Here is a 19,637-nt window from a genome sequence, read left to right on the forward strand (position 1 = left end):
AGAGACTCAGGTGATGCAGTAATTACTCAAATGTGCATTTTCAGTGGATCCTTCCCACCTGGACAGGGTGACTTAACATAACAGCCTTGGGAGAGTAAGAGCAGGACAAACAGCAAGGGCAGCGTGGGCCAAGGGAAGGAGGTGAGAACTGACATGCATGGAGCCCTCTTGCTGGTATCACCAGAGGGCCCATAGTGAGCCAGGATGTGGGGAGAGACTGGCCGCTCAGTAAGACCAGGCCAAGAAAGGCCGTGTGAGGGGGCTTAGCTTTTACGTTGTGGTAGAGGCCATCCAAAGGAGAAAGTGGAAGATGGGTAGGTATAGACTTCTCCCTTAGGAATTGTCCTCAGGGTCTGTTTATCTCCTGGCAGGGTGCGTTCAACGAGTTGGCCGCTCCAGCACATTCTAGAGAGGACTGGCCAGGTCTGACCTTCTGGAGATACAGCCCTGACCTCCTGGCCACCTCACTGAGGAGAGGGCTCATGGGGGAATCAGCTTCACTCTGCATCTGTCCACCAGTCCTGCACCCTGGACTCCAGGACCACTCACTTGCAAGAGGCACATCCAGCTGCCAGAGGAAGTGACATTTCCTGACTCATCTGGCTAAGAATGAGCAGAGTATCGCTGACCACTCCAGGGGAGTAGATGCCACAGAAGATCAGGATGCGGACAAGCCACAGAAGATCAGAAGGAACAAAGGTCAGTCCACGTGGGAGTTCACATGGGTGCCTCACAGTCCCCAACAGGCCCTCGAGTTTCCCTTCCAGCCCAACACACACTCCACCTGCCCACAGTCACCTGTGCCACCATCACAGAGCCCCACAGAGCTCCAAACATCCTCAAACACACAAACTCCCTACTTATAAGCAAATGCCTGTGTGCCCAGAACCCTCCTGCTCCAATATACATGCACTACAAACCCCAATAAAACCACAGCCACAGTCTTGAATACAAAATCACACCCCCAACGGCCCCTGATAATCAAACACCTAAATCCTCATACCCCACAAAAATCCACCCAACCCCATATAACCCCTCAATGCAAACACACAAACCCTTCAACAATAGCCAAATATATTCAAACCAAACTCACATACTTCTTAATAGAAGACACAACCCCCCAAATCCAAACAGAACACATACAGTCCGCACACAGCTGTCAACATCCACGTATGTACAATGCCTCAGAAGCTGAGACAAACACAAAATACCATCAGAGAGACACAATGTTTCCAACCTTCTCCTAAATACTCCCCCCAGAACACACCATGACCTCACACCCCCAATACAAACATACACCCATCTCCCTCTTGAAATACTATAAACAGCCTCTGTCACATCCCCTGATTATACACACACAGCTGGCAGCCCCAATTTACACTGACAACCCCAATCTCTGCAAATTCCTCCACATCAAAAATACACTCCCTGGACTCTTACCCTACAGGATGAGCATGTGTATAACCCCTGCACTCTGAATACACACAGATCCAACACACAAAGCATTAAAATGCACACCCCTACCTCTTCTCAAATGCCTGCACACGTAGCCTCAAAACACCCAGAAGCCGCCCACCACCCAGCCACACCATGCTACACCAACCGTACACTCACAAAGGCACTCACGCCCCTCATCTCTCCCCAGATCACACATACACAGTCTCTACACAGCTTTACTATTACCCCAAACCATCCTATGCCCTAAACATACATCCAAGAGTTCCCCACACAGCCCTAACCGATGATAGAGGCAGCTGTACCAGGGGCATCACGGTACCCTGAACGGGCAAATGCCGCTGAGGTAAGTGCCTCCTATGTTGCTGCATTTCTTGCTGCTGTTGCAAATCATCCCTTGACCCCACCCAGGCTGACTGGGACACCCTAAACAGGAAGTGGCAGCATAGGAGTCAGGAAGAGGAAACTCCATTCCAGGTGCTCCCTGTCACCATCCATTGCACCAAAACATCAGATGACCAGCATGAACAAGAAACAGAGACATGTAACTATACCATGGTTGAAAGGCAAATTTTTCTAGAAAACATGTGTCCAAGGGAAGGGGGAGAAGGGTGCTCCCCCTAATTGTAGAGCCACGCGGTTACGATTCAAAGAAACGGCAGATACAGTCCAACAGGCGTGGGGCTGCATCCATGTTGTATCTGGATACGAAAAAGATAAGTTTTCGGAAGCCCCAAATCTCGCTTGCCGGTAAAGGCACATGGGCCCTGCTGCCCCATTGGCCAGGAACCCAGCAGAGGACCCTTAAGGGATATAGGGACTTCTGGGACCCTTACTGATCTCCACCAAGGGGTGGTGCCATCACACAGCTCCATCCTTCATGAGATGACTAACAGACCTCCCTGTATTGGCAGCTCTGGAGATCGGGGGTCCCTAATGATGTCAACTTGAGACCGCCCAAGCACAAGTTAGAAATTTTTGCTCAGGCGCTGCAGACTCTTCAGGAGACTGGAGTGATGGGTAGCTGTCACCTCTCCGAATCCTGTACCCTGACCTCTGCCAACACCTCTGCCTTAGGGACCTGGCAGATCCCTGGAGCGTGGCCCTCCTCTGGGACACTTGCCCATATACTTCTCTAATTTTCCTTGGGACACACATAAACAAATTTTCTTATGGCTCTCATTGACCACGGGAGCTCAAATTACAGTGCCTCCTGGGAACCCCTCCAATTATAAGCAAGGGCCACACTTTAGATTACAAGGCATAGTAGTCAGGGGAGTAGAAAGCATTCAACTTCCATTGAATGTCACTATTGAAACAATCTTTATTAAAAATCTTTTAGTGGTGGTAGCCCCTTTGGCCCTACCCTTTCCCGTTACAGCTATGGATGCCTTGATGTACTGCAACGCCATTTGGAACAAACCCAAATTCCTGGCCTTCCTGGTGGAAGCTGAAACTGGGAGCCCATAAGACTGCCACCTAAGACAGTAAATATCTCCCAATAACATGTATGACAGGGGGCTGTGGGATTGCAGCCCATAATTCAGATTTTAGGAAAAGAAGAAGTCATTAAACACACCATTTCTCCTTTTCAATTTCCCCATTTGGCTGCTATTAAAGCCTGCTATTAATGAGTGGTGACTTATAATCAACTACTGAAATATAAGTGCTGATCCCCACTATTAAGGCTCCCATTTCCAACACTGTCCAGTTCATTAAGGATATCCAAAGGGCTCCAGGGAATTACTTTGCTGTGACAATCTAGCTATTATGTTCTATTCAGTACCAGTTATTAAGGAGTCCCAGCTGCAGTCTACTTTTACTTCAGAAAGCACCCAGTATGTTTTAACCTGTCTGCCTACTGGCTATCTTAACAGCCCAGCTATTGCCCACAGTCTTTGCTGGCAAGACCTGGTGTCCCCTTGCACCGTCTGGCACTATACTGAGGTTCTAATCCACAGCCCCTCAGGAGACTGGTGCACAAGGCCCTAACATGGTTGATGACCCATCTATAACATACAGGTGGGCTATTTATTGCCCCACATAAAATTCAAGGGCTGTCCACAACTACTAAATTTCTGGGCATTAACTGATCCTCTAAAAGCCAGCTAATTCCTTTTGCAGCTAAACCTCAGCTGTTAACTATTCAGCCCCCCAACACACTATAGCAAGCCCAACACATCTTACTTAGGTCTCTCCACACTTTGGAGGCAACGAATACCACACTTGTCCATCATTCTTAGACCCATTTATGCAGCCACGTACAAACCCTCCATAGTTTACTGGCCAAGAGCTAAACAATAAGCTTTATAGCAGGCACAAAGCTCAATTAGTCAAGCCCTCCCACTGGTTCCCCCTGGCTGCTCCTTCTGGGCTGAGAATGGACTATGTGTCCCGGACCCTTTGGACTAACACAGCTCCTCCTAGCTGCCTGTGGGCTTCTGCACCAGACGGCTGCTCTCGACACCACTACACCCCCTCAGAACCGATTTGGGAACTGGTTCCTTGGTTTTGGTCTTGGTTTTGTGTGCACTGATGCCAGACTTTGTTTGCGTCTTTTGCGTTTGGGTGTACAAAATGGGAAATACTCCATCAACCCTGAAGGAGAGCCCTTTGGGTGGGGCCTATAGTAGATAAATGGGTGTAACATAGCCCTGAGCCTATGACTAAGAAAGACATGTATACTATTGTAATAGGGTGTGGACCCAAAATATAGGATCACAAGGGCGGTAGCCCCTAAATGGCTCACTCAATTTTTATAGGATCTCGCAGTTAGAAGTGTTTTGCAAAACAGCAAGCTGCACCGGCAGTTGTTCCACCTGCCCACCCTCCCCCCATGCCGCCATCATATTCACCACCTCCTGTTTCCCCTACCCACGGGGATCAAATAGAAGTTTCTGTGTTAACCCCCAGAGGACAGGAGCCTGATTTAGTATCACCATCTAAGACTCCACAAGCCACCCAATTTGGACTGGGAGCCACATCCACAGCAGGGCAAGTTCCCTTGTGCGGACATCCTATAAGAGGCCAGGGGACTCCCTTGGCCTTGAGGCGTCCGATTCTAATTTCCCCACAGGAGCCCCAGGGAACTTTGACAGTGGGGAACGAGTTGATTGACTCTCCAATAGATACCACTCCCCAAACCCTCCCTGTTTATCTTAAGAGGCTTGTAAATATTAAACAAAGGGGAAACAAAGTCATCCTAGGAAAAACTTGCCTGTATCTTTGAGATGCAAATGTCCTTTCTGGTCTTCTCAGGAACTCTCATCTCTGCCATCTTTCTAAAATGCACCTTTTTGAAAGAGGGTAAAGTAATTTAGAAACTGACTTATCAAGGATAAATAAAAAACCTAAGTGTCTTTTCTGTAAAAATTCAGCCATCTAGACAAGTGAGTTGGATTTGTTCCATCTGCCAGAAACCTAATTTGAATCCAACCTCTTTTTGTAAACTGATGGGCTTCACATGGCTGTACCTGACTCAGTGCTGAAATTCTGAAATGACAACCATGACGTCTCTGTATGTTTGTGTCCTTGTATGTGTCTTTGTCTTTGGATAACATTGCTGAGGTTGATTTGTGGATGAGCTCTATTTAATTGGCTTAAAGAAAAGTAAGCACTTACACACCAAACTATTCTAAATACAAGAGAAACTGAGCTACATGAGCTTCAGGTTCATGTGAACTGGGAAATATTCAGTATTAATTAAGACCTGGTATTAACGTTCATTTGTTGATCTAATTAATATAGACATGCTGTTAGAGTCATCAACATTAAGTATAATACTTTTATTGTGCCTAGGTTTAATATAAGCTAAATAAAATCTTGTTATATCTGTTGCAAATTTGTCAGCAAGGAAATAACTTGATGTGAAGAAACTTTTAAGGAAAGAAAATGCAAATGAGGTAAGAGCTTTAGGTGAACTTTTTAAAATACTTATAGGAAGGTCTATCTAAAATTAATCTCTCCAGATATTTGACCACTTGAAAGTCAGAATTGTGCTAAAGTAAGTGACAGAAGGTTTATGGAAAGTGGACCCTGAAAAAAAGAGTTCTGTACGTGGTCAGGACTAAGTTTAAAATAAGTTTAATTGGGTAAATACATTTTAAAAGTAAGCTGGTGCACAACTTGAATTTCGCTTTTCTCTCTGTTAAGAAGACAAGGTTTCTTAAGATTTTGGACTGCCTTTGATACCAGATTTTAAGTTTTTCTACCTTTTAAGAGATCTGTTCTGTACTTGCCTTTGAAATCTTTTATTGTTACTTTGGCTAAGTGAATAACTATTGTTTCACAGTGACATGGCATCCTATCTGTTTTAAACCCTTTTCTTATTTTTTTGACAAAACTTCCCAACTCAAATTATAATGAAGTTCCTTTGACCTCTAGCTAACTTTGGGGTGCTTCAAAGGGCCCCTGAAACACCCCAAGAGACATATTAACTAATTAGGTTGAATGACACGGGAAGTGTTGTCAAATAAGCAATAAATCTTCTTAGGTTCTATTGTATGCCAAATGACACAGGTATTCTACAGATTATATGGAGTTCCTAAAATTTGCTATGTCCTGGTAAAATGTTACCAGTCAGAATTCTCTTTATTAGCTGAAAGTGTTGCATGTCACCGCAGTAACCACGTTACTTTCTCAATTGCACTGTAATCAGATTTACACGTGCCTTCTTAAGTCTTTCACCATTGTACACAGTCATGGTTTCACTCTGATGCCTTTGCAAAAATGCTTCCTCTTCAACAAGATTTATAGAAAGGACCTTTGCATAAATACAAGTTTCTGATTTTCAAACCATAAAGGTGAACTGGGTAAGAACTTGAAGAATTCTAATGGGAAACCTGATGGCTTCATAAAGCTGTTAACAAAAACGATTAGTTGCACATGCCTGGGTAAAAGGGTTATAATTTTGGTTATAATTTTGGTTATAATTATGGTTATAATTTTTATGGTTTCTATCTGAAAAATGACTGTTTTCAATCTGTGTTTTCCAGGTGTAAGCAAAACGCTCCCCTTAAACTCATTATGATTTACAGTCATTTGTTAAATTATACCCTTGTAAGCAGAATTGAAACATTTATCTTTTTCTCTCTACCTGGGTGATCCTGCCAGTAGCATATGCTTGTCTCCAAGATTAAGCCATGCACGTCTAAGTCCGCACCGCTGGTACACTGAAACAGCGGATGGCTCACTAAATCAGTTAGGGTACCTCTGGTCGCTCGCTATTGCAATTGGATTACAAGTAGTTATACTGATCATTGTTCTTTGTTTCCAGATTGTTTGCTCTTTGTGTCTCCCTGCTGTACTGTGTCTTTGTTAACGTTACTAGCTGCATTACTTATATCCTGTCTACTTTATAAGATTGGTGTCTCTTACAGTACCCAGTATGGAACCAGGCCTCCAACAATACTTCAATGGCTAAACATCTTGAGGAAATAGACCACATTTATAACATGAAATAATTGTAATAGTGTGATTCTAGGTACAGGAGGAAGCAACAAGGGAAAATGTCTCCTGGATCATAATTAGATAGAGGATCCAGAAGATCTTTAATTAGCAATAGGGCCTAATCCAAAGACTAGCACCTGGAGTGGCATATCAAGAATTCTCCCCTGACCAGGGATGAGCCTCCCAGCGCTGTGGGACAAAATTTGATCCTGAAATGTCTCCCAAATATGGGTCAAAATCCTGACCAAGAGAAGAGGATCTGAGAAATGGAATATTTCCTGACACATCAGTCATTAGCGACTGCAGCCCCCCAACGTGAGCCGGTGAGCCCTGACGAAACTCAGGATATGAGAATATAGGATACAGGCCCCGGATAGCTGAGGCACATATCAAATGAATGACTTCAGTGAGCCCAGACTCTTGCATCTTCCCGTCCATAGAAAAGTGCTGAATTCCTTAACTTGAGATGCTGCCTCCCAGGCTTGAAGCCCTCAAAGTTCCCATCAAAGAGATCGTAACTCTCAACTTTTAGGCTGAGAATATTTTTTTAAGGCTACAGGTGTAAAGGACACACTTTCCAGAGAGGAACAAAAAAAAAACAAAAACCCAACGTTTGGAACACTGGCACCAATGGTGGACACTCCCGGAAAGATCCATCTGATGAAGCAATTAGAAGGGCCGTCACCCCCTTTTATCCACAAGACTGTGGAATGGACATTGACAGTAACGAATTGTAACAGGGAAGAGCCATATCGGACTCCACATTGGATCTGTTCCTTTTACTTTAACCTTTGCCTTCTGCTGCTTTTGTTCACTAAAAGGATATTGTCTGTACCTGTACATAATGGCCTGCCTCGGGGAACCCTGTCCCTCTGTCTGAATGTTAAACCAAAGTGCCTTTGTTCAGGGAAACATATGGACTCCTTCCACCTGTGGATGGCTACAATTAAGAAGAAATTAACACATCTCCTCCCCGAGGCTGGCCATTCCAGGGGCTATTCGCAAAACTTATGGCCTTCTTACTTTACCTCCTCATCTCCTCCCCATCTCTGTATTATAAAAGAAACTGGCACCCAAACCCCGATAAGATGGTTATTTTGAGACTTTACTCTGCCATCTTCTCGGTCTGCTGGCTTTCTGAATAAACTCATATTCCTTGCCTCAACACCTCATCTCCGATTTATGGCCTGTCGTGCGGCAAGCAGAGCAAGCTTGGACTTGGTAACATCTTTACTCAGGACATCTTTACTTGGTAACATCTTTACTCACAAAACGGGACACTGTTTTCTGTTTGTTTTGTTTTTGTTTTGGGCCGTGCCATGTGGCTCGTGGGATCGTAGTTCCTCGACCAGAGATCCAACCCGCGCTCCCTGCAGTGGAAGCTCGGAGTCCTAACCAATGGACTACCAGGGAATTCCCATGGGACACTGTTACCTGGCAGTCACGGCCCTCACCTTTGTGAGACAGAGGTAGTAGTGTAGCAGGATTGAGAACGTTGTGACATTTAAAGATGAGGTGGTGAAAGCAGGATTTCACAGGAAGTTAATCTAGTGATACTTGCAGAGAAATGTTGTCAATTCAGCGTTAAGAAGACTGTGGACAAGGTGTGGAGTTTGCAAATAAACTTCATTTTCTAGAGTCAAATCTGCCAAGGCTTCCACTAAATTTGCAGTTGCGGCTATAACCTTAAGACACCTGAGACGGGCAAAAGCAACTGAATCAAGTTGTATGCTATAACAGGCAATGGGCCTGTGTTTACTACCATGCTCACACAGCTCTGCACGGCCTGATTATGCCTTTCATGCACAAATAAAGTAAAAGGTTTTGAATAACCTAAAGTTAATCTATTAAGTAGAGATCTCTTTTCGAACTTAAAAGGGCTAATATACTTTGCCTCCAGTGGAGATCTCACCTTAAAGTATCCGGATCGGGCTTCCCTGGTGGCGCAGTGGTTGACAGTTCGCCTGCCGATGCAGGGGACACGGGTTTGTGCCCCGGTCCGGGAAGATCCCACATGCCGCAGAGCGGCTGGGCCCGTGAGCCATGGCCGCTGAGCCTGCGTGTCCGGAGCCTGTGCTCCGCAACGGGAGAGGCCACAACAGTGAGAGGCCCGCGTACCGCAAAAAAAAAAAAAAAAAAAAAAAGTTTCCGGATCAACCTGAACCTGATCATTTGGGCAACCCTAAGGCAGGCAGCTCCTGCACTGCTCGTTTTAGCCTTATAAAAACCTGCTTGTGTTTATCTTCCCAAGCAAAGGCTTCAGGAACCAAATCTTTAATAAGTTCACAGAGTGGAAGAGGTAACAGAAAAATTTGGAACCTAGAGCTTGCAATAACCAGCTAAACCTAGAAATCCACAATGCTAGCACTTAGTTGTGAGTCTAGGAAGTTCCTGTATCAGCCTAATTCTCTCTGGAGATAGCAGAATTCCTTCAGTGCTTAGATTACGTCCTAGGTAATGAACAGCGTCTACGGATAATTGTAATTTTTCCTTTGTGTTCTTTCTCAGCTAACTGTTGCAGCAAATAAATGGAATCTTTTATGAATGCCTTATGGAACCTTTACAGTAGCTGAGTACAGCAGGAGGTTATCTCCATATGGTAAAAAGGCTGATTTCTCAGGGAACTAGAGGGTACTTAAATCTTGGTGAAGTACTTGGGAGGAAAAAAGAAGGAGTCCCAGTGAACCCTCGAGGCATAAAAGTGCAGGTATATTGTTGATTGTTCCAAGTAAAGGCATGTAGATATTGGCTGTTGGGTCTCCGGGATGCTGAAGAAAGGTGAACAAAGGTCTCCAACTGTAAACCATTTCAAGTCAGTTCAAGCTTGTGACACAAGGGTGGCTAGGTTTGGAACAACAGGAAAACAGGGGAAAACTATTTTTATTAACAGCTCCCAAGTCCTGGACAAATGGCCATCCTGCCAGGTTTCCAACCAGGCAAGATTGGCATGCTGCAGGGACGAGTACAGGAATGATTACCTCCTGGGCAATTAGGTCTTCTATAATAGCTATGGGACCTTGTATGACCGCAGGCTTTAATAGCTGTTGAGGAAACCTAGGGAGAGGTTTAGCTACATCTATCTGAATCTTTATAGGTTTGCATTTTTTTATTCTTCTCATGTTAACACTGTCAGAAGTAGCCCCCAAATTTGCAGGCATCTCCATCCAATTAGGGAACTTTTGTTGAACTTCCGCTTTTAGGTCCAGGACAGATTGTAAGGAACATAACTGATCAGGTTCACGTTGATCAGGAAATTTTAAGGTGAGATCTCCACTGGAGGCAAAATGTACTGGCCCTTTGAAGTTAGAAAAGAGATCTCTACTGAATAGATTAACTGGGGCTATACTGCATAGCAGAAAGGAATCTTGGTTGAGATAAAAATTCTCTCTGAACTGTATTAGGTACTCCCACTATGGAAACATCCTCTTTACTCAGAGGGACCTGTTGTTCTTTGAGGGTGGGATTTAGAGTAGAAAGCACAGCTCTGGTTAGGGCTAGGGGTAGGGTGTTGAACGGTTAGGTAATTATGTTTACAGTTAGGGTTAGAGTTTAATGTAGATTTCAAAGTAAAATATGAGAGTGGGGTTTAAAGTAGAAAGCATAGCTCCAGTATCAACTAAAATTTGGCCGTTTTTCATTATATTTTCCTCTGGGCTGTTTAAGGTCATTGCTGCTAATAGTTTACCAGAGAACCTCTGGAGTTCTGCCAACTAGGCGAGAGGGTCACGGGGGGCCCTCCCTTTGAGACAGATATGAGAGCAATTGTGAAGAGTTTGCATAGGACTTTTGAGGACACCTCTTTTTCCAGTGTCCTCACTGATTACAAATGAAACATCAACTTTGGGTCATCAAATTGATCATGGACCCCTAGGAGGTTGTAATGGGGGAGGCCCAGGTGTCATTTTGTGTCCCTTGCCTTAGAGCTGTTGTAACTGTAAGGCTATGAGCTTGGTGGATTTCTGTTTGTGATCTTGCTCCAAGGTCCTTTCAAAATGCTCAGCTATAGTCACGAGTTCAGTCAGGCCTATAGCCTCCCACCCTCTTTTCTGCCCTTTTATCAATCCACTAATCTCAGAAGATAATCCACTTACAAAGAGGGCAGTTAAAGCAGGCTGAGTGGCCTTTTTATTCCTTGGAACACCAACTGCTGTAAAAAGAGAGCTTCTAAACTGGCTCTAAAGTCTTCCACAGATTCACCCCTCTTTTGTTTGTACAAGTGAATAATACATCAATCATTATTAGGCCAATTAATAATAGACCAAGTGTGAGCAGGGAAGATTTTAGGAATAGCTTATAAAAGGTTAGTTGTTATTCTGCAAGCCTTTTTAGGTTGAGGATCTTGAATATCATCCTAGGGATTATGTCATTTTGCTTCCCACATCCATTCTGGGGCTTCCCCCAGTCCTACCAACATGTGTACAAGTGGATAAAGATCTAGCAGTTTGGGGACATACGCCCTGACAGTGACTCTGAAGTCTTTAAAAAATGTTGGGGGTTCCTCCAAGGTTTAGAGAATTCTTTGACTACAGCTCTCAGTTCAGTCTTTGACCAAGGGGTAAAGGACACCTGAGGGGGCTCACCTGCAATCTCAGGTAGTTTTACTTTAAATGGCAATTGTTAAATATTCTTTTTGGAATAGAAAAGTATTTCAGACAGAAAATGAGTAAAACAAGAGTACTCAGGTGAAAAAGGAAAGGGGGGGACAGTAGGAGTTAAATCTGCAGTCACATCCGTCCTATGGTCTTTTGTTTCAGGTACCTTTTGTCTCTTTAATTTTTCATTAGCTTTTTGTTCTAAGTCTCTCAACGAAGCTATTTTGGAATCTTGAAACCGTCTGTAAACTTTTACATACCAAGTAAAGCAGGCATCTCATTCTCCCTGTGCAATCTGTGAACCCTTGCTCTCTAGTGTTTTCCTTAAATGTACAATCTTGTCTAACTGGAACATGCCCCACAATGACCACTGTAATTCTAGATCAATATTAGTATAATTTTTCCATCTTTCTAAATATCTACAACCTCCAGGACCATAGTTCTTAAATATAAAATAAGCAGGTGTGCCAGAAGCTGGCATTCTCAACTCTTTGGCGATAAAGGATCTCATTTCCTTAGCTAGCCTTTGTCAACCCAAAAGAACACACAAAAAACCTGCGCCTTAATATATCAGCAGTAACAAAGAGATGTTACTATGTCCTGGACAAAAGAAGGCCTGGTATGCACCACCACCGATTCCCAGGGATCCTTGGACTGAGGAAAAAGATCCAAACGGCAAATCCCAAGGAAGGGGGACTGCAAACTGATTCCAAACAAAATGGAGAACTATAGCCACCACCAACAGCTCCAAGCATGGAAACTGGGGGCTGATTCCAAACAGATGGGCAAGTGCAGACTACACTGTCAGCAGTGCCCAGTGTGGAATCCAGGGAACAAAATTAGGGGCTACGGTTTACCACTCAAAAATATACTGGCAATAACCAAGAGATGTTACTGTGTCCTGGGAATTTCCATCTGAAAGGCTAGGGGTTTGGCCTCAAGGAGAATCCTCTACCAGCCAAACTGACCTGCCCTGTAAAGGAAAGCCAGTTAGATTGGGAGCACAAACGCAAAGAGAATGGAGCTCAAACCAAGAGGAGCTTACCAACAACCTTCAGGAATGGCAAGAAAGACAGTGAACTCAAAGGAGTTGTGGGCACCACACCTGTTTCTCCTTGTCCCAAAATGTTAATCAGAAATTTGCTTCAGATCCCATCACTGCCACCAATATATTTACCTTTTTCTTTTTAAAAAGATAAGCATTTAATCATAAAATCATCTTGTTAGCAGTAGCAATCATAAGAGTGGATTTTAGAAAAGTGCACATACATATTTTTATACAGAACATTTCTGGAGGGATACATATTAAACTGTTAGTGGCCACCTCTGCATGCCCCCAATGTATTAAAAAACAAAATTTAACGGAGTAAATTGGAAGATTTACTTTGAATTTTGAATAAATTGGCCTTATTAAACGATTCATGAATCAGGCAGTATCTCATCTGATAGAAAGGGAGATACTCCAACGGGTTACACAACATGGAAGGCTTTCTCTTTTTTTGGCCATGCCACATGGCATGTGGAAATCTTAGTTCCCCGACCAGGGATCAAACCCGTGCACTGGAAGCGCGGAGTCTTGGCTGATGGACCACAAGGGAAGTCCCAGAAGACTTGTATAGTAAGGAGGGTGGGACAAGGAAAGAAAGTCATCATCAAGGGAAAAAATGGAAGTTCACTGGAGGAAAGTAAAACTTCAGGTGACAACGGCGTCTCATTGGCTAAACTGCGGAATTTTCTATTAGCTATTTCTATTTTCTATTTCTTGTTGCTGGCCAGGAAGGAAGTCTTCCCTCCTCCAGCTGGGGTAGTAAAGTGGTTGCACTTCCTCTTTGGGGTCAGTAAATGACCTCTTCCTGTTGGGGTAATTGATGATGAGTGGCACGGCATGAGAGCTCCCTCTACGGGCCTTCCAGACTCCAATTCTAGTGCAGGTTTCCTTTTGTTAACATTCACAGCATGTTTTATTGGCAGGAGGAGTCACAATGAGGGAGAAAAGGCCACAAGACTCACCATAAAGAAGGCTCAGAAATGCTTGGGTGGGTCCAAGGGAGGCACAAGGTGGCTGTGGGGTCAGCTGGTGGCTACAACGATCACATGGTTCCCTCTGATGGGTTTGCAGCTCGATGTGGAAGAGTGAATAAAAGGGTCAGTTCATCCTATCAGAGAAACATGAAACTGAGATAAGCTTCCCACTGCTAGAAGCATCTTGAGCCTTCAGAAAAGAACAGAGAACATGTCTAAAGGGTTTGGGAACATCAGAGCCACATCTCCTCAGAGTGGGACTCCCCAGGCTCTCCAGGTCTCAGTCCCCAACTCTCCCTCAGTGACAAAGCCTCCCTACCTCTGTCCTTGTCAGCTCAGTGATCCCTAGAGGTCCTGCCTATCCGTGAGGACTTAGGTTTCCATGAGACAGGTTGGTTGAGACCTAGTGATACAGTTGACCAGCCTGATATGCAACAGTTCCCACCACCCTGGGGCAGTTGGGCTCAGGGACACATGGCTCTGGACCCCATGTGGAGGGTGTCCTTGCACGTCCGCTGTGCCACAGAAGAGCCAGGAATGCCTGTAGCTGTCCAACTGATTCTCAGGGGGTTTTCCTGGGAGAACCCTTGGTCACCTGACCTCCTATCCAGGAAGCCCCATGACTTTCTGATTGCTGCCTGTCATGCCAACAACACACCTGTGAAGGTTCTGCTCTGCATGGCCATCTGTCCGCCAGGCGCCCCCTTCTAGGGACCCAGACGCTAGGACCACACAAATGCTGAAGGAGTGTCCACCTGCCTAAGGTACAGACACCCCTGTATCCATCTGCATGATTTCTACTGGGAATCAACAACATTTATGGGGATTCTCTGGCCCTAAAGAACAGACCAACCTGATAGGAGCAATGCAATGATTCACAATTACCAGGGTCAATGCACATATACAAGGGCCCATAGCCCCAGAAGCCCCACTCACAATTCACATGAGTGTCCCATACATACCCACCGATGCCCAAATATTCTTGCTTCATTCATACACAATCCAAACACGCACATCAGTGGTACGCTGCTAAGTGCTTGATAAAAAGCTCTCCGAGAAAGGCGGGAAAGACTTCACTTATGGTATCTACATGGTATAAATATTCCCAGCATGACCAATTTCAAGCTACCCACCTGACATCACTAAACACACAGATGGGAAGAGATATGCACCATTGACTCTCCCAAGACAGTATGAACCAGTTCCAGCACATCCCATAACTTTTCCTGTGAATATGTGCACAGAATCCACTTACACCCCAAGGAGAACTCTCAACTCCCACCACAGATATATAACCAAAAGGATACCACATATACATTTGTGTTTGTATATATATATATATATATATATATATATATATATATATATATATATCCTGAACACACACCCTCACCCTGAATAAATACACAAACAGACCACCTCTTACTACCTAAATTTTTACAGATGAAACCTTACTCACCCTGAATATTCACATTCCACTCTCACAACTATATATACACACACAACATGGGCCTGAAAACAAACATGTGCAACCAATATGCCATCCAGATGTACACACTGAGTACCTAAGCACACAGGGTCACCAAGTACACAACTGTCTCATGTGCAACCCAAAAAAAGACCCATATGCAATCCCACAGCCCTAAAATACATATACTGCAGGATTCCTGCACACACACATAACCTACACAGCCCACTGGTTTCCAAACACACAAACTAAACTCTCACATCCCACAGAATACATACCCCAGAAGCCCCAGGAACTCAAAAACACACACAGGCACAAATAATCTATACTTATCAAATACAGCTGACCCTTGAACAACTTGGGGGTTAGGGCGCCAACCCTCCATGCAGTGGCTCTGCATCCATGGATCCTGTAGTAGTCCTGTAGTAGTTACTGAAAAAGAAATCCACTATACGTGGACCCGTGTGGTTCAAACCCATGTTTGGGTCAACTGTACATGTAAGTCCACCTCACTAATACTGAGAACACACATACAAGCAACACCACTAAATTCTTCAGGCATTACATTTTGAAATAGACACATAGAGGACTCGAAGCCTCCTGCTACACTCACAAATCACAAATACACACATCCACAAACTACTCATGAGTATACACCCCAAATGCTCAGACACATTCAAAACAGAAAAACACCGACAACCTCTGCAGTCTTACTAAGATACATACACAATTCTCACACACCTATGGACACACACATGCAAATATTCCTAACCCCTGAATATATGGATCCCCTCCCAAACACTATACATTATGCTACCTCTCCAGAATACAAGCTCCCCACCACTACTCCAACATACAAACTGTATAGGTGTGTGTGTGTGTGTATATATACATTTCTACCCTCACCCTGAATATATAGACAGACCACCTCTTACTCCTACCAAACACATGTATAGACACCCTAGCGTTCTCCAAAGAAATACACTTTGAATACTCCTAACAACTCCATACCTTATGAACAAACTCTGATAATGCATGCACCTGATGATGGACACGCACACGGATTAGAATACACAAGTAAGATACATGAAAATATCTCCAGCAAACCATTTATGAAACAACTTCCATATATCAAATTATCCCTAGCTATCAGGAGCCAGCTCACACATATGCAAGTACTAACAAATACCCGTATCACATATTTCTAATACATACAAATGCAATTGTCCATCTTCCCTGTAGAAACCTAGAACCCCACCTCTCTATCAGATACACATATACTCACTTCCCAAAATACATAAGCCTAAGAGGCTCCTACTGAAAATTACAAATGCACAGCCTCAGCAAATATTCCTCCAAGTGGCCATGCCCCTTGAATACACACACAAACTCATTTCACACACAACTCTCCACAAGTCCCAAATAGAACCACAATTACCCAGTACACTACAAATAGGCAATAATGTCACCCTATACGCCCTTTGTTCCAAATACACATACAGTACCACACTACTGGCGTATACATAACCCCATATTCCCAACCTCTCACGCAGAGTGAACTCTGCCATCTTGCAGAATACAGGATCATACAAACACAACATACCTACACATTCAACATCCACCAGCCCCATAAAATAGTCACAGACTTGCCCTCTACACATCCAAATATACATACACAGCTCCTGAACATGCACACCCACAAACACCCCATAACCATACAACATGCCCTGAATACACAAATGATCAGCCTACATTCCCCAAATATACAAAATTAACAGACTGGACACCCAAAGTAATATACACCACTACTTTTCCTGACATTGCCCTTACGCATATGCAGATAATCCTTCCAAATCCACCATTACACACACACAAATCCCCAAATTCATGGGTGAAAAAAACACATGTAAACATATTCCCCAAACACCAAATTACAAACACCTAACCACCAACTCCTTGAGTATGCCTGCGTCACATCTCAACACCCTCCAAATACAACACTCACTCTTACACACTCTCACAAAAACACAGGCATGACCTCCCTTCAAACACAAATATCCACGGACAAAACCAACCCACACATTTGACTACCTATCAGATTCCCACCAACCAATTAAATATGTACAGACCCCATCTATGCTTGCAAATCAATCATGATTTGACACCAGACTACAAATACATGTTTATTACCACATTCAGCAAAGTTGCTCGCATCACCGACAAAAGAATGCAGTTTGAACATAAGTGTTGACTGATGTTTTTATGATAAGAAGGAAGACACTAGTGAAACGATGAGTGTGTTCCTTCCATCTTCACTCATTTTCCAATCACCTGAGCTACCTTCGGAACCAGATGAGGGTTTTCAACTCGCAAGAACTTCCCTCTAGCTTTTGTACTCTTCACAACGCGCAGACTAGAACGGCACCTGTTTAATAGCTCGCACACACTATTTAGCCCCCACTGTAGGCCCCGCAATCACTGAACCCTTCATGCAGCCGGCTCCCCCAGTGGTGCCAATAATCCTGGGGTAAACATCTCAAGGGAATCGAGCTCTATGGGGGCGTGAATCCACATTGTGGGGAGTCTCCTTACATGGACAAGGGCACAAATAACCCACAGGGTGAACAACAGTGCAGAGCGGTGACACCTGAGGGGTGAAAAGTCCCCGTACCCCTTACCTCAGGATTCCTAGAATTGACTCTACAGGCCGCCATGACAGGCCCCTCCCCCGCCGGACAGCCATTGGGGCCCCACCCTCCGCGCTCGCGCATGCGCTCCTGTCTTCCGGAGCAAACTGCCCCAGCAGACGCCGGGAGCTGTTGGAGGACGGCGGTCCGCGTGCCCGAGAGCCCCGCCCCAGTGGGCGTGCACAGGCGGGCGTGCAGGCGCGCGGTGCGCGGGCCTAGGAGGTCTCTGCAGGAGAGGACAGAAATGGAGGGTCGGGCAAGCTGCGGAACTTCTCCGGCAACGCTCCTCGCTGGGAACCTTCGTGACGGTCTCTTCTTAAAACCAGCTCTTGGGAAATGTGCACTCGTGAAACCCATGCACTTAGCTACAAAGAGTTCTGGAGAGCTCCGCTGTAAGCACAGTAGCCTCAAGTTGGGGCAAGTACTTTCATGCCCTTTGGACTGCCGTTCCTTGGTTCTTGTTAATGCCTTTCAAAAAACAGTAGGTCCTTTTTCCTAGCACACCTGAAGTTTCCGTTAAAGAACAGTGCTAGCAAAGAATTTCAGACCTGGGAAACACTCTTAAGATACTGTCTCCTGACTCCGTTCCTAGAGTTTTTCCAACGCATTTACTCTACTAGAATATTTTTTCTCAGTGTTCACAGGTGTTTCCTTTGTACGGTTTTGGGGTTTTTTAAAAAAATAATTTTGAGAAAGAGTTGACCATCTGGGCCAATTTCAACAGGTAGTATGGGAACAATTTTATTTTCCCTCCCTCCTTTTTTATAATATCTTGCAGGATTTCAGTTGACAATAAAACAACAACAAGAACAGTAGCGGGATCGACTCACTGCCCTGACTTTGTAATACTTCCCGAAGAGACGTCAGTCATCAGATCCGCTTTCTGGTCAAAGGCAAGATTAGAGCATTTCTCACTCAACAGGATGCCTCTGAAGACCCCTCCCATGTAACAGCACTAAGCGCCTCCAAGTGCAGACTTGAAAACTCCGCAAGACACAAACATGGTATCTCTTCGTTTCTTTAATGTTTCGTGATTGAGTGGAAGATGAACTGTCTTCTGAGGCTTGTGATGCATGTCCAGAGATGTTTTTTCTCAGTAGTCAATGCCCGCCCCCACCTTCTGTGCAGGAATAGTCAGAGATCATGATCCAAAGGACTTTTAGATACTCCCTTCTGTGACTGGTCTTCCCAAGTTACATTTGGGCTAATTTGATTATCTCTGTCTGTGGGGTGTAGGATTTTGAAGTATTACAAAGGTGATTGCAGAATTGGGACGGGCTAATTTTTGCACAGTGCAGTTTTTGTATCAGTGGCCTTGAGAAGAGTCCTTCAAATACTGTATCAGAATTATGAGTGAGAATCTTGTAAATAATTGGTTGAATGACTGAACAAAGGGAGGAAGCAACAAGGCAGCCTGCCTTTCTCGAGTGCCTGGGTACAATATTTTGCCTCACCATTCCTCTAGTATGAAGTTATTGGTTGCAAATCATTTAAGTTTTCCTTCATTATTAAAGCTCCAGGGCTTCCCTGGTGGCGCAGTGGTTGAGAGTCCTCCTGCCAATGCAGGGGACACGGGTTCATGCCCCGGTCTGGGAAGATCCCACGTGCCGCGGAGCAGCAGGGACCGTGAGCCATGGCCGCTGAGCCTCCGCGTCTGGAGCCTGTGCTCCGCAACGGGAGAGGCCACAACAGTGAGAGGACCGCGTACCACAAAAAAAAAACACAAAAAACCTAGGTTGATGGATAGAGACGTGAAAGGAAGGGACTGTCATGCTCAACCTCGGTGCCGTGAATCAAAACAACAGTCTATAAACTGCCTAAAGAGGCACACGCCAATTGTGTTGCCACTGTGGGAGGTGGAAGGAACTTCCGGTTCTTGCCTACCTGCCAGAGCCCTCGTGGAATGTCCCCCCAGCACACGCCACCCCACCCCGACCCACGTGCCCTCTGCCCCTCCCCCACCGC

The 19,637-nt window shown here is 44.8% G+C and overlaps 1 protein-coding gene and 1 pseudogene across 2 annotated transcripts in view; both read right to left on the reverse strand.

The window, feature by feature from the left end:
* Window positions 1-19,637, reverse strand: part of LOC309808894 (centrosomal protein of 78 kDa-like) — a 981,446-nt pseudogene that overhangs the window by 810,504 nt on the left and 151,305 nt on the right. The gene's annotated exons all lie outside the window — the stretch shown is intronic.
* The window catches only part of LOC309807680 (interferon regulatory factor 6-like), a 445,413-nt gene that overhangs the window by 417,378 nt on the left and 8,398 nt on the right, over window positions 1-19,637 (reverse strand). The window lies entirely within an intron of this gene.

The sequence above is a fragment of the Mesoplodon mirus genome (assembly GCF_964341445.2).
Source record: "Mesoplodon mirus genome assembly, chromosome: 7".
NCBI lineage: Eukaryota > Metazoa > Chordata > Mammalia > Artiodactyla > Ziphiidae > Mesoplodon > Mesoplodon mirus.